This window comes from Lissotriton helveticus, chromosome 1_1 (genome assembly GCF_964261635.1).
Source record: "Lissotriton helveticus chromosome 1_1, aLisHel1.1, whole genome shotgun sequence".
In the NCBI taxonomy this organism is placed as follows: domain Eukaryota; kingdom Metazoa; phylum Chordata; class Amphibia; order Caudata; family Salamandridae; genus Lissotriton; species Lissotriton helveticus.
Window position 1 is genome coordinate 929,962,464 of NC_136057.1, and position 16,540 is coordinate 929,979,003.

Sequence of the window (16,540 nt, forward strand, 5' to 3'; positions counted from 1 at the left end):
GGAAGACTCACCCATCTCGTCCTCATAGCTGCCAAGGTTTCAGATTGCCATGCGTGACATTTTCATAATTTCAGTGTAATTATGAGTGACATTTCAATGACTATGAGGGACACTTTCTTGCGGGCAAAATTAAGCAATGAAGACGATCGTCCCCAGATATCGATCGGGCGGCAAGTGGCTGGCACCAAGTACCAGAATTCAGACAGAAGTGTCTGACAGCGTGAAGCGTCCTGGAGCCAAGCTTTAACTTTGAGCACAGACCTGCGACCCCAGCAATTGAGACCCTGCGTCTTGCGAAAATGAGTAGCAATGCCGTCAGCTGGCGAGTAGCGTCAGGGAAGAATTTTACAAAGCCTAGGAGGCAGAGCAGTGGGTCAGGCATGATAGGGGTAGAGGTAATTTTAGTTATAGCGACGTACACGTCGCACCAGTATGCTGAGACCTTAGGGCATATCCAGACAAGATGGGAGAAATCTGCAGCAGGAGCGGCGCACCGTAAGCATCTGTCGCAGGGGATGATGCCCATTTTGTGCAGCTGAGCAGGAGAGCGGTACAGTCTATGCAAATATTTAAAATGTATGAGACATAAATGATAATTTGGGGATAGGCGCTTGGTCTGATTACAGCTGTACAACCAGTCCTCCTGAGAGAGGTCGATGCCCAGGTCTGCACTCCACGCTGAACAGGCACGATCCGTGGAGATAGAGGAGTCTGCAAGCGAAGGGCGTAAATCCTAGTGACCAGCTTATGGGGGAGGGGGAAGTGTAGAGAAAGTGAAGACCAGTCACCGAAGGGGGTGCTGAGGAAACGTGGGGTGAAGTTCCCTGCAGAGAGCTCTGAGTTGATAATAAAACAGAGTGTCCATGGGGCCGGACTCAGCCGGTAAAGAAAAGAAAGTGTTGCTGGGATAAAGGTCTGATACCGTAGAGAGTCCCAAGCGAGAAGCACGGCTGACCATACCTGCCGTCTGCAGAGGGGGGAACATCTGGTTGTGTGTAATGGGTATAGCATTTGCAGAGAGCATACTAAAGCCAGAATATCTCTGGAACCCGTCCCAGGCCAATGCAGAGCCTCAACCGTGTCGATCTCGCCGCGTGGGGGCTTCGCCGGGGCAAAAAGAGCGGTCGAGAGCGGCCAGGGGGCTGGGAGATCGGCCTCCATCGCAACATGCATCTGGAAACACGTCGGGTGTAGCTAGTAGTGAAGAAAGCTGCGCTGAGGGCTTAGAGTTTAAAATCCGGGGCACCCAGTCCGCCACACGACACAGGGAGAGTAAGTATTTTATATGCAATTCTAGGCTGCCGTCCTGCCCAGACAAGGGTGATTATGAGTAAGCGGAGTCTGGGGAAGAAGTGAGCTGTAAGGGGGATGGGGACATTCATGAATAAATACAAAAGCGTTGGGAGCACCACCATCTTGGCGATGGCCATGCGGCCAGCTAGAGACAGAGGTAGCCGTTGCCAGCGTTGGATCTTAGACTCCAGCCAGTCCACAGCATAGCCGAAATTGGTATTCCAAAGTTCGTCCACATCCCTGCTGAGCCAGGTGCCGAGGTATCTGGTAGGTCCCAATGCCCATACGAACGGGTAGTCTGGAGTGAAGGGGCAGTGGCATCAGTGAGGAGAAAAAGAATGGATTTGCTCCAGTTGACCTGGATGTCAGAGAGGCCCCCCAAACGCACCACCTCACAGACCATGTTCTCCTGGGGATTACGGTCATAGAGTGTGCCCCAAGTGATGGGATTAGGCTCTGTGATCTAACCATTGATCCGAAGGCCCGCCGTGGGGAGGGTGTAGAGGAGTTGGACTTTGCGCAGGAAAATCGGGCTAAAGCCCACTCGAGGGAGAAGATAAAAAAGAAAGGGCCACTACAGAGTATTGAATGCTTTGGTGGCATCCAGAAGGGCCTCCATAGCCGGAAGAGCGAGATTAATTTGATGAAGGATGGAGAAAATGGTCCTTAGATTATGTGAAGTGGCACGGCCAGGAATGAAGTCAGATTGATCCGGGCTCACAATAAGTGGCATGAGGGGGAGAAGGCAAGAGGCCAGCAATTTGGCAAAGATCTTATTGTCAGTATTGATGAGAGATAAAGGGTGATAAGAGTCGCGGAGCTCGGAGGGCTTGTACGGTTTCAGGAGAAGCGTTAACAGAGCCTCGCGGAGCAAGGGAGGGAATTGGCCACACTCAAACAAGTCGTTGTACATGGCGGCAAGGTGCGGTACAAGAAGAAGTGCAAAAGCCTTATAAAAGGACGCGGGTAAGCAGTCAAAGCCGGGAGCTTTGTCCCCGGGCAGAGCGTTGATGGCCGCCAGGATTTCCTCCTTAGAGAAAGGTTCATCCAGGTATTCCCGGTGGCAATTGCCCAGCCATAGGAGCTCGAGGGTATCAAAATATTGTTCAAGGATATCACGCGGGGGCACCAACCCAGCTGTATAGAGCTGGGAATAAAATACGTTGAAACGAGCCACCACTTGCTCAGGAGAGGCAGTTCTATATGAACCCCTGTCTTGAAGTGCCGTATTATAAGAGGCCGCATGAGGCTGCCGTAAGAGATTAGCCAAAGTCTTGCCGGGACTGTGCCCTTCTCCGAAGCGGCACGCCCTCACCTCCCTACCTAAAAAGGAAAGCTCCCTATTGGCTTTGTCAGCGTAATCAGTAAGCTTACCCCGAAGCGTCGCAAGAGTGTCAGGTGTAGGGTCTATGGAATGTGAGGATCCCAAAGCCTTGATCTCACCCTCCAGCCTTCCAGGGTACCAGGAATGGAGCACAACACGCTGGTTTGTTTGGAAGTGCACGCCCCATGGATCACCACCTTAAAGCCCTCCCAAAGTGTGGAAGGGGTGTCGACAGAGCCTTCGTTAAGGTCAAAATAATTTGTGATTGCGGTCTGAATTTCATCACAGAATACAGAATCTCAGAGCACGTTGGGGGCAGCCGCCAAGAGAAAATGTGCCGTGGGAAGTGGGGGAGTTGTATACAGAGGCGAACGGGAGCATGGTCGGAAAGGTTGCACGCCATGTGTTCCACCGAGGTGAGTCACGCAAAGGCATCAGGCGTTATGATCCAGAGATTCAAGTGGGACCACAGCCTGAGTGCCCGTCACGCAGGCCCCACACGCGTCGAGGGGCGAACATACCGCCACGCATCGAACAAGGAGTTGTCAGTGAGTATAGAGTTTAGAAGAGAAGATGCGCATGGGTGGAGAGCATGGGTACCAGAGCGATCGAGAGCGGCTGATAGTGTAATGTTAAAATCGACCCCTCCAAAGGAGCGCGGCTGAGCCAAGAGAGGAGAAATGCTGCCAAACCAGCACAAAGAATTCAGGGTCATCGGATACCATAGAGCACCACAAGGGTCAATGGCTGTGTTAGGATTGTGCCGGGCAGGAAACAAATCACCCACTGGGTAATCACCTGAGAAGTGTGCCAAGGGAGTCCTCTGCGCAACAGGATGGACACCCCACAAGAGTAATTGGAATAGAAGGAGGAAATAATTTCACCCCAATGTCTGGATAGAAGCCTGGAGGAGGTGGCAGACAGCAAATGTGTCTCCTGAAGGAAACAAATGTCAACCTTATGCCGGATAAGGTGGGCAGGCACCAGGCGGGCTTTGCGGTGGTCATTAAGCCCACGGACGTTCCAAGTCCAGAGAGTGGTGTCTGTCATATCTATGTGCTGGGAGAGTGAATGACAGAGAGAGCCAGATGTGTGACGGGGACCATAAGCAGAGGAAATGAGAAGTGTAGTGTGAAGCGCAATGTGGTAGTTTTCATGTTGCCAAAAAGAACAAATGACAAAACAATCAAGAAAGCCTTGGAAGGAGGCAACAAACCCAGAGAACCCATCCTCCCACCACCCACTCCACCCCCCAAATAGGCTGAGAGACCAACCCCACCCACCCAAGGGAACCCCAACTGGGAAGGGGAAACTCAGTGTCCACGAAGGGAAGGATCCAGTGGAGGCATGGATTAGCCTGTCATACACCCCTGCCGAAGAGACAGGGTGGCCAACCCGTGGGTCATTGCTGACAACAGTTTGAACAGAAGAAAATTGCTGGCGGGTCTGGAAGACAGAGAAATCCAGCATGGGAGCAAGCAGAGGGCCTATGAGAGAGGAGGTGAGGTGAGGGCCAATTCGGCTAGATAGGCAAGTGGCCCCGCAGCCATGTTTAGCCTCATGGTCAAATGCACAAGAAGCAGGAGCAAGACAGAGAAGAAGCGAGTCACCTGCAATGAGTGGAGCAAAGTGGAAGTCAGCCATGGAAGGCAACACTACACAAAGAGGTACAAAATACAACAACATAATAACAACAGCAGTGGTCAATCATTGTCACTTAGGTTGCCGTCAGCAGCAGCCTGGGAGGGGAACCAGGAGGAGAAGAGCGTTGTGCCTGGTCAAGTTTTTTGCATAAGTCAATGCAGCCTTTGGTTCCAGAAAGTCATGAATCTTGGAGCCCTGCCTGACTCGCAGCTTAGCAGGGTACGCCAAGGAGTAGGAGACGTCAAGTTTTTGAAGTATTCTCTTGGCCGGGAGGAATTTGCAGCGGGCAGCCTGCACAGCCATCGTGTAGTCGGGGAAAAAGGCCAGGGAGTTCCCTTGATGACAGATTTCCCCCTTCTCCCTGGCTGCACGAAGAACAGCGTTTTGGTCCCTGAAGTTCAACAGCTTGGCAATGATGGGGCGGGCCGGCAGGCCAGGAGCAGGACAAGGGCCCAGAGAGCGGTGGGCACGCTCTACAATAAAACCGGTGGAGAGGACGTCGCCAAAGAGATCGCAGAGGAGCTACTCAACAAAGTTTTGCATTTTGGATATGTTGGATGATTCGGGCATGCCAGTGATATGAAGGTGGCGCCTACGGGAGCGCGCCTCCAAGTCCTCGTTCTTATTTGTGAACAGCTCAAGAACCTTGTCCATCTGAAGAAGTCTGTGATGGTCTCTGGTCACGGCATCCTCAGCATCTGAAACCCTCGCCTCTACATGAGCCAAGCGTGTGTCATGCGAGTTAACCCAGGCCTTCACAGTGTCCAGGCGGGCAGACAGCTGGTCGAGTTGTACTGTGGAAAACATGTAATATTTTACTTGTCATTAGCTGCAGCCATTTTGGCTGTGGTATCCATTTAAGTTTCCGTCGAAATTCTTTTGTCTTTTCACTCTCCTTGTGCTATCTTTAGTTGACTTCCTGACACAGCTCAAAGCAAGGTACATGCTGAGAGCTGTAGCTGCCAGTACATCTGCTGACTGTCAATCATCTATTGCTGCCGGATCACTGACATAATATCGACTACAAAAATATAGGCATTTAAAATATCGACTACAAAATATCGACTACAAAAATATCGAAGTCCTATCTACAAACAGGTAAGTACAAAAATATCGAATCAAAAATATCGTTTCAAAATATGTACTTTGTAAAAATATCGAATGTATTAAAATTAATATAAAATAAAAAAATTAAAAATAAATAACTAAAATATACTTAAAAATACTTACATAACCTTAAAATAATTAAATAATTAATTTAAGTTATAAAAAAAAAAAATACAATTTTATTTGTTAAAACATATATATATATTAACATAATATTATTAAAAAATATACAATATTATTACCGTAGCATATCAAGAGTATTAAAATTACTATTGCCACTCCAATGAGTGCAACAGTAGGGAAAGCGTTGGATAGCGTAGCAGTAAAAATTACTATTCCGACTCCAAAGAGTTCTACAGTAGGGAAAGCGTTGGATAGCGTAGGGGTAAAAATTACTATTCCCACTCCAAAGAGTGCAACAGTAGGGAAAGCGTTGGATAGCGTAGGGGTAAAAATTACTATTCCCACTCCAGTGAGTGCAACAGTAGGGAAAGCGTTGGATAGCGTAGGGGTAAAAATTACTATTCCCACTCCAGTGAGTGCAACAGTAGGGAAAGCGGTGGATAGCGTAGGGGTAAAAATTACTATTCCCGCTCCAGTGAGTGCAACAGTAGGGAAAGCGTTGGATAGCGTAGTGGAAAAAATTACTATTCCCATTCCAAAGAGTGCAACAGTAGGGAAAGCGTTGGATAGCGTAGGGGTAACAATTACTATTCACACTCCAGTGAGTGCAACAGTAGGGAAAGCGTTGGATAGCGTAGGGGTAAAAATTATTATTCCCACTCCAGTGGGTGCAACAGTAGGGAAAGCGTTGGATAGCGTAGGGGAAAAAATTACTATTCCAACTCCAAAGAGTGCAACAGTAGGGAAAGCGTTGGATAGCGTAGGGGTAAAAATTACTATTCACACTCCAGTGAGTGCAACAGTAGGGAAAGCGTTGGATAGCGTAGAGGTAAAAATTACTATTTCCACTCCAGTGAGTGCAACGGTAGGGAAAGCGTTGGATAGCGTAGGGGTAAAAATTACTATTCCCACTCCACAGAGTGCAACAGTAGGGAAAGCGTTGGATAGCGTAGGGGTAAAAATTACTATTACCACTCCAGTGGGTGCAACAGTAGGGAAAGCGTTGGATAGCGTAGGGGTATAACTTAATATTCCCACTCCAGTGAGTGCAACAGTAGGGAAAGCATTGGAGAGCGTAGAGGTAAAAATTACTATTCCCACTCCAGTGAGTGCAACAGTAGGGAAAGCGTTGGATAGCGTAGGGGTAAAAATTACTATTCCCACACCACAGAGTGCAACAGTAGGGAAAGCGTTGGATAGCGTAGGGGTAAAAATTACTATTCACACTCAAGTGAGTGCAACAGTAGGGAAAGCGTTGGATAGCGTAGGGGTATAAATGACTATTCCCTCTCCAGTGGGTGCAACAGTAGGGAAATCGTTGGATAGCGTAGGGGTAAAAATTACTATTCCCACTCCAGTGAGTGCAACAGTAGGGAAAGCGTTGGATAGCGTAGGGGTAAAAATTACTATTCCCACTCCAGTGAGTGCAACAGTAGGGAAAGCGGTGGATAGCGTAGGGGTACAAATTACTATTCCCACTCCAGTGAGTGCAACAGTAGGGAAAGCGTTGGATAGCGTAGTGGAAAAAATTACTATTCCCATTCCAAAGAGTGCAACAGTAGGGAAAGCGTTGGATAGCGTAGGGGTAACAATTACTATTCACACTCCAATGAGTGCAACAGTAGGGCAAGCGTTGGATAGCGTAGGGGTAAAAATTATTATTCCCACTCCAGTGGGTGCAACAGTAGGGAAAGCGTTGGATAGCGTAGGGGAAAAAATTACTATTCCAACTCCAAAGAGTGCAACAGTAGGGAAAGCGTTGGATAGCGTAGCGGTAAAAATTACTATTCACACTCCAGTGAGTGCAACAGTAGGGAAAGCGTTGGATAGCGTAGAGGTAAAAATTACTATTCCCACTCCAGTGAGTGCAACGGTAGGGAAAGCGTTGGATAGCGTAGGGGTAAAAATTACTATTCCCACTCCACAGAGTGCAACAGTAGGGAAAGCGTTGGATAGCGTAGGGGTAAAAATTACTATTACCACTCCAGTGGGTGCAACAGTAGGGAAAGCGTTGGATAGCGTAGGGGTATAACTTAATATTCCCACTCCAGGGAGTGCAACAGTAGGGAAAGCATTGGAGAGCGTAGAGGTAAAAATTACTATTCCCACTCCAGTGAGTGCAACAGTAGGGAAAGCGTTGGATAGCGTAGGGGTAAAAATTACTATTCACACTCAAGTGAGTGCAACAGTAAGGAAAGCGTTGGATAGCGTAGGGGTATAAATTACTATTCCCTCTCCAGTGGGTGCAAAAGTAGGGAAATCGTTGGATAGCGTAGGGGTAAAAATTACTATTCCAACTCCAAAGAGTGCAACAGTAGGGAAAGCGTTGGATAGCGTAGGGGTAAAAATACCATTCCCACTCCAAAGAGTGCCACAGTAGGGAAAGCGTTGGATAGCGTAGGGGTTAAAATTACTATTCCCACTCCAAAGAGTGCAACAGTAGGGAAAGCGTTGGATAGCGTAGGGGTTAAAATTACTATTCCCACTCCAAAGAGTGCAACAGTAGGGAAAGCGTTGGATAGCGTAGGGGTAAAAATTACTATTCCCACTCCAGTGGGTGCAACAGTAGGGAAAGCGCAGGATAGCGTAGGGGTAAAAATTACTATGCCCACTCCAGTGAGTGCAACAGTAGGGAAAGCGTTGGATAGCGTAGAGGTAAAAATTACTATTCCCACTCCAGTGGGTGCAACAGTAGGGAAAGCGTTGGATAGCGTAGGGGTAAAAATTACTATTCCCACTCCAAAGAGTGCAACAGTAGAGAAAGCGTTGGATAGCGTAGGGGTAAAAATTACTATTCCCACTCCAAAGAGTGTAACAGTAGGGAAAGCGTTGGATAGCGTAGGGGTTAAAATTACTATTCCCACTCCAAAGAGTGCAACAGTAGGGAAAGCGTTGGATAGCGTAGGGGTAAAAAATACTATTCCCACTCCAGAGAGTGCAACAGTAGGGAAAGTAAATACTTCATATATTATTTAAAAAAATATACATTAATAACTATCGAAAATTAATTAAAAGTAATTACCAATTTAATATAATATAATAATTAATCAATTAAAATTACAAATTAAAATAAATTATTACAATTAGTTACCTATTAATCCAAATTAATTACAAATTAACACTTAATTAATTAACAATTAAAAATTAATTAACAATGAATTCAAATTAAATACAATTAAATACATTGAATTATTTAATTAATTATTAATAAATTACTTCCCACCCTATTCCCCTATAAACCCACAACCCGCTACAGAAAATAAATTAGTAAAATTAACATAATTAGCAATTAATCAATTAAATAAAATTACATGCCAATTAAAATTTAATTAATTACCCATAAAAAATTAATTAACAATTAATTCTAAATAAATACCAATAAATAATTTTACATATTTAATTAATTATAAATAAATTACTTCCCACCCAATTCCCCTATAAACCCACAACAAGCTACAGAAAATAAATTAGTAAAATTAACATAATTAGCAATTAATCAATTAATTAAAATTAATTGCCAATTAAAATTTCATTAATTACCAAATATAAATTAATTAACAATTAATTAAAAATTAATACCAATACATAAATTTACATATTTAATTAATTATAATTAAATTACTTCCCACCCTATTCCCCTATAAACCCACAACCCGCTACAGAATTAAATTACGCAAAAATTAAACAAACAAAATTAATTAATTAAAATAAATTATAACATAAATATACACTTTTCACACATATAATAACATAAAAAACACTATAAAAATTCGATATTAAAAATTTGATAATTTTAATAACCTATATTATATACTTCGATATTTTAACTTTCTATATTTTAACATTCGATATTACATTACTTACCTTAAAAACGATATTTTTGATGTCTATATTCTGTCCATTCGATATTTTGTCCATTCTATATTTTAAACTCGATATTATGTCCATTCGATATGTTTTTTACTCGATATTTTGACTGTTTACCATTGCAGATATAAGCATTTCTGTTCCCCCTCCCATTTTGCTCACCGTGTAGTTTTGATCTTTCCTTTTTTGCTGATAACTATTCCTAAAACTTGTTCTCCCTATTTCTGTTCACGTGCTTACACTGCACAAAACCTGTATAAAGAGAGCACTGGTTTGTGAAGCCAGTGTACTACCTCATGCAGCACCTGGGAGTGCTGTGTGGATGTGGTCCCACTCATGAGTGATTAATGAACTTGTTATTTATTACTACTCCAATGCTGATCTCTACTTTGTTGGTTTTTTAACCTGTGGACAAAAAGGGTGACCCTGCACCAGTGTACCCCTAAAAAGGTACATTTCCACAGTTTGGTGCCAAGATGCGGCCGTCCAAATGAGTGGCCTTGATGGAGGATTGACATTTTGCTGAGGACCGCACTGCACGAGGAGACCTTTGTCTTTGCAGGCCGACTTGGCTTTTCCGGTTTTCCCGATTTGAACCTCCAGGTGTTGGCCGGTCTTAAGTGGGGTTTTCTTTGGCGCACTTTTGTAGTGACCATTGAGTTGACCAGAGATCAGCAGGTGGGAGTTGGAGTCTTCTGTCTGGTAAGGTCGCTAAAGCGGCACTCTTGATTTGTTAAGCCTGGGCTTTTTGTTTGAATCTGTTATTCAATCTTTGCAAAGATTGAAGGCAGGTAATATGGAGATTTTTCTACTTTTTAAATATTTTGAAGTAGTAATATTTTACATACATTTTTGAAGCATGCCTGTTCTCAGCACACTCCGTAGGTCCGTAGGTGGTGTTGCTGTTCTGGTGGTACCAAACAAAGTTTAGAAAAAAGTCAGCAGGCTCCCCCAGAGGGGACACCTAATAGAGACATGTATGTCAAATATGGTATTTCATACATAATGTAAGGTCCAATGTGGAACAAATACACAAAAAAAGATTCTGATCAACAATGGCCAATGAATGGGTTATTTGATTTTTAAAAAGGTTCAATATATAGAGCAGTGTTTATTTAACAGAACAAGTAGACAGGATATGTTTGATTGCGTGCGTATGTGGGAGAATGACGTGCGAGAGAGAGCAAAAAGAGCAGAAGCTATAGAAGAAAAAGAACAGCGAAAAACGATATATCAAAAAGCGCTAGAATTAAAAAATAAAGAAAAGAAGGAGAAATAGAAAAAGAAGATAGGGAACGTCGATTAGAGGTAAATGGCCAATATCCTATTAGGCGCCCTATTTATCCCATACTTGATACGCCTCAGGATGATTGCATCCTATTAGAACGCCCCCCACCCCGTATAAATTTCCCACTCCAAGTGCCCCTGTTGAGGTTTCTGATGACGAGCATTCGTCTTCAGACAACAAAGAACAAGTTAAAGAAGATGGACAGACTCGCTCTACTTTGACTAGAGCAGAAAAAGATAAATTAAAAACCGCTGCTAGAGAGGAGGCTTGTTGATCTCGCGCAGTATCACACATTGTAACTATGGTTCAACAGTAAAACAGTGCAGAGCAGTTTTATTTTGTAGAAAAATGTGTTTGGGAGGTGATAATTAATAAACAAAGTTCTCAGGAACTAAAGCCAGCTGCTATAAATACTGCTAACAAACGATTAACAGAGGGGACTTTTCCTTTTTCAAACCTATCTGATATGATTAGACGAGTAGTTAAAATTCCTGTACAACATTGCGTTTATGAAAGGAGCAAGAATTCGCTAGAAAACAGAGGTATGGAAGTAGTTCAATCTCAAGCACAGAATGTAGATGCTGCGGTGGAAGAGGCTACACTCAGTAGTACTACACACGTCAAATGATGCAAAGGGATATTTTATATATATTTGGGTTTATACTCCTTGGAGTAGAGCTGATGTGATGGCTCTTAAAGCTGCTTTGCCGGACCCCCGGAAAAACCCTGCCAACTTCTATGAGGAGGTTAAAGGAGCCATTAGGTCCTGCACTATGACCTTGCCAGATATTGATATGTTCTTTGGGCTTATTTTGCCTCCTGATATGTGGAGAACAATACGTAAAATAGATGACAATGTAGCATATGGTGATACCTGGGATGATTTAGAAGAAATAGATGCTGAAAGGGAGCCTGTGCAGAAACCTCAGAAGGAGATGTTAGATCTTCTTAAAGCTATTGTGACTAAGTTAAAGGCTCTCATACCCCCTAAGAAAATAGATTGGACTACGTTAGCGTCCTGTACACAGAAAACGGGTGAGTCAGTTTATGACTTCTTTTCAAGGTTTGAGGAAACATTCCATGATTTTAGTGGTCAGTCATCGGCCGAAGATACAGGTAAGCATTTGTTTGTTGATAAATTTGTTGCTAATATGTTACCGGAAATAGCTAGTCGCTTAAAGGCCAGTGAGAGTTCTTAGACCACGTCTTCCCCAGTTTCCCTTTTGACTAGGGCTCAATATTATGAGTGACAGGAACAGGAAGCAAAAGGCAGGGAGGATAAGAAGGTAAAATATAAAAGTTATGTTGGGTCAAATATGGTCCATTGTTTAGGGGAGGTGGAAAAGGCGTATGTGCAATGTATAAATCTTGGGTGCCCCCTCTCCCTTGAGCAAATTTGTCCCCTGAGCAGTGTGCTTATTGTAAAGAGACTGGGCACTGGCGTGCTGAGTGCCCTCTTTTGTAAAGTCAGTAAAATATGGGGGAATGATTCAGTTTTGGATTATAACTTGGTTGTGTATGCGGGGCCCCGCTGATACATCCCCTGGTGAGGCACACCAATTTGGATCACACACAAGTGGATAGTGTCCAAAAAAGAAGGCATAGACAACTCTAAACTGCTACTCAAGAGAGAACTTGAATGGACCTACCTTCTGCAAACTCTTAAGCCCCACGGGCTCAATGATCGGACAGAATTTAGCTGTTACCTGTAGGACCATTTGTATCATACCATGTTGCTGCTTCACCTGCCTCTCTATTCCTGTCTGAACCACACATGTTTGTCTTTATTGTCTATTAATTGTACCCTCTCATATACATAGCACACTGTGGCTTTTCCCTTGACACTTTCCCTCAGCATCTACCATTCATAGATGGCCCCTGCCTTTCTAGCATCTGTTCTTTAAACACACCATTCCAAGATGGCCCCCGTAACCATCGGGCGCTAGTCCGTCATCACTGTTCCTGTAAATATTTAGCAGGCTGTCCTACACGCGTTAGGAACAGCGAACGGATGACCGATGGAGAACGTCTGCAGACGCTACGCGTAACTTTAAAGTAAGATGCAAAGACGCTTTGTCTTCACCATTTTTAACATGTTTGCTTTAGTTTGACTCACCGACGGTAATTTCCCCTCACATTCCCCACCCCTCACTACAGCCTCGTGCACTAGAGACAACGAATGAGCCCAGACACCTTATCACCCTAGTAGACCCCCTTACTCTCTTTATTGTGATATAGTTTCTCACTACCGCCCCCCCCCTGTGCTTCCTCCTCAGCTCTCCGTGACCAAGGGCCCTCAAGCCCGAAATGCATTGGAGGCCAATGTTTAAATGTTATGGATAACGACTGTTGGATATGCTGTTTAATATTCAAGTCATCTATGATCAAAATGAATATAAATTACTGAAATGAAATAAACGAAGAATACAATACTAAAGAAGCACTTGTGTGTGATCCAAATTGGTGTGCCTCACCAGGGGATGTATCAGCGGGGCCCCGCATACACAACCAAGTTATAATTCAAAGTGTTTCAGACGGATAACACTACCCTTGAGTGCACCCAGAACTTATAAACTTCTACCTACCTTCTCGTTGTGCACCCCTCCTTTTCCACTATTCAGTTTTGGATTAGACAGAGGCTGGAATCCTAATACATGTACAAAAAACAAATCACCTCTGACACCATAGATCAAACATGTTTCTCTCCCAAACGATTTTTTAATTATCTTTGGGATATATTCATTTATATTTATCTTATTTTTTCACATTTGATTTACAAAGCATTAATGCCTGTCACTGAGCAAGCTAGACCAGAGTTTTCTTGCCTTCTCATATCAGTATATACACATCAATAACTAATAAACAATAAAGATTTTGTCCTCAAGCTAATGTATTTTTCTAGCCAGGGGAGAGGTCAAGGATGGTGCTCAGAGCTCAAGGGTAGAGCCCTGTATAATGGGGTCTATTTAGTCCAATGTTGGGTCCTAGTTAGCACTTGGTTCTGTGTGGAGCCTCTCTCAAGTGGGGACCACTTGAGAGAGGCTCTACACAGAACCAAGGACAGAAAAGCAGTAACCTGCCCTCGCCACAGTCCATGGTGACAACATTTAGTAGGACTTTTCTTTACCTGATACAATGTCGAGTTTGTGACATGTGCCTTGGAATCAATGTTTGATACACTTTCTATTGAATAATGCACTGTAGGTTTAAGTTGTTTTGCATTGTATGTAATTGTTGGGCACATCGTTTTTTGTAAACAAAATCTTTATTGTTTATTGGTTATTTTGTAAAGTCAGCAGTACCAACGGGGAAGGGGTAGTGTGAGAAGACGCCCAGGGAATTCAGGAAACAGGGGAGGTACAGGAGCTCGCCTCAAATTTGAAGCAGTTGAACAAGTACCAAATTACTCTAATACTTTTGATAGACAAAACTAATATCAAATGTCTAATTGTTCTGATGAGGTCCTTGCAGATTCTGATTATGCATAGGGATGCCTAGGACGGGGTAAGGCACCGCATGAGGTGCCAGTAGATCAAATCGGCCCAATCCCAGTCGGTCAGCAGAGGCGATGGTGAGAAGGTGGCGGTGACTCAACGGTGTAGCGCGAGCTCCAGCCGTGCACTTTCAGGAGAGTTCAGCGGCCACGCCAGGCCTCAGCGGCTGAAAGTGTGTGCAGCAGCAGTGGTTTGGGCCCAGAAGGGGATCGAACAACGCCAGGAGGCAGCTCCACTGATGTCCGCTGGATCATGGCAAAAAAAGTATGGATTTAGGCACAGATCTCTGTACTGCGGTGAATGTATGACATTGATTTGCATTCTGTCCATCAATTGTTCTTTTTGAATCTTGTAGTTATTACATTGTAAGAGTTGATGTTATAGGATATTGTTAGTTTTCATATGCTGTAATTTGTATGGTTTTATCAAGCAATAATAAACTATTAGTTATATTAAAAACACAGAGAACTTATGAAGCTAAAATTTGGGATTTATATTTTGAATTGTCTCTAATGAAGGAATGCATGTGGCAGAGATCTCTAATTGTATTTCAATAGGTTTCTTGCACATTTTCTGTCGTTCTCTTGAATGGGGTACATTTTCATTAGTCTGAAGTAGATCACCCTGAATTACATACTATGTGTACATAGAAGATGTTAAGGCGGCATGCAGAAATTCTGTTAATTATATCAATCAAGAACAGTCATTTTGCTGAATACATCCCACTACTTTGGAATATTCCACTCCTGTCTAAATTAAACGCACCATTACTATTTTGGGAGCTAAGTTCAACTTTAAATTTAAATTCTTCTATTTTTCAAAAAAGTTTTTAAATAAAGAAATTCCCTACTCTAGCGAAGTCGCCAATCTATCTCTTAATTGCACTTATTTTGCTCCAATGACGTTTAGAAGCACTTTGAAACTGATTCTGTTTAGAACCTTTATACCTACTGTCAAGCTGTTTCCAAAGAACACGTTGCAGTCCTGGCCTCCAGACCACCAAAGGGAATTTAAAGCTGAACACCTGAACTGTAGCAACTTGAAAAAGAAAGGAAATTGCCACAATAAGCGCAACGAGTAGTATTCAAACCCGAGGCCAAGGTCACAGCTTCACTACTAGAAAGTCTAGTACAATCTTGAATCCTTCAAAGTTATTAAAAGGCCTCGAGACAAATCTTTTTATGGAGTGCCCTATGCAAACAGACATTACTATCCTAATGATAGAAGTATCGTGGTTTTACTCAATTAAAAAAACAGAAGGGATGACATTCAATTAATGGCAAATCTCAAAATAATGTCCATATGTCATATAATTATGTCATAAGCCAAATAGTTACACCCTTCAAAGCGAAATCCACATTCCAGCCGGTTATGGTTCACGATAACTTGGACACCTTCCAAGAAATAGTGGTGCAAGACATTAAAAAACTATATACAGCTACAAACAAGAAAAAGTTTTGCATTTCCAAACAAAATAGATGTTACAAATAACTAATTAGCAAACTACAAACCAATCATGACATCATCGTGAAACAAGCGGATAAGGGCGGAAATGTGGTCCTTTGGCCAAGAGAAATGTATCTTAAGGAGGCAGAAAGCCAACTGAGTGACTCTACCTGCTACCGCAGAAGCAACATTCAAATAGTGAAAACCACATGGGTGGACCAATTCTGATTTACAGGCATGGAGAAGTGCGGGCTTTCTATCATATGAGGAGTTTCGCTACTTAAAGAAAGAACATCCAGTTATTCCATCCTTTTATCTAATTCCTAAAATTCACAAGAGCACAGATGCACCTCCTGGCCGGCCGATAATATCTGCCATTGACAGTTCAACTGAGCATTTTTCCAAATATATTGACTTTTTCCTGCAAGATCACGTCAAGTCTTTGAACTCATATGTGAAAGACTCTTTTGATTTCCTGAGCAAGATAGAGCGTTTTGCTTGGGATTCTGAGATGTTACTGATGACTTTGGATGTTTCATCCTTGTATACCTCCATAAGACACTGTGATGGACTTAAGGCTTTGGAGTATTATCTCAACAAATGCCCCCCTAATTCGATGGCCCACAACAGAATGCTGTTAGATATGACCAAGATGTGTCTGGAGCAGAATTTTTTCATTTTCAATGGGCTCATCTACCAGCAGGTCAGAGGTGTGGCGATGGGGGCCTGCTTCTCCCCCAGCTACGCGTGTTTACACGTGGGGCTGTGGGAGGAGCGGGTCCTTTTTGGCCAACACCAAAAGTTTTCCAACAATATTTTACTGTACCTGCGATACATTGATGATGTATTTCTTGTTTGGAGGGGAGCATGGAAAGCGCAAATGCCTTTGTTGAGGTGATTAATAAGAACAACATCAACTTAAGTTTTACTTCCAACATTAGTCCCATTTCTGTT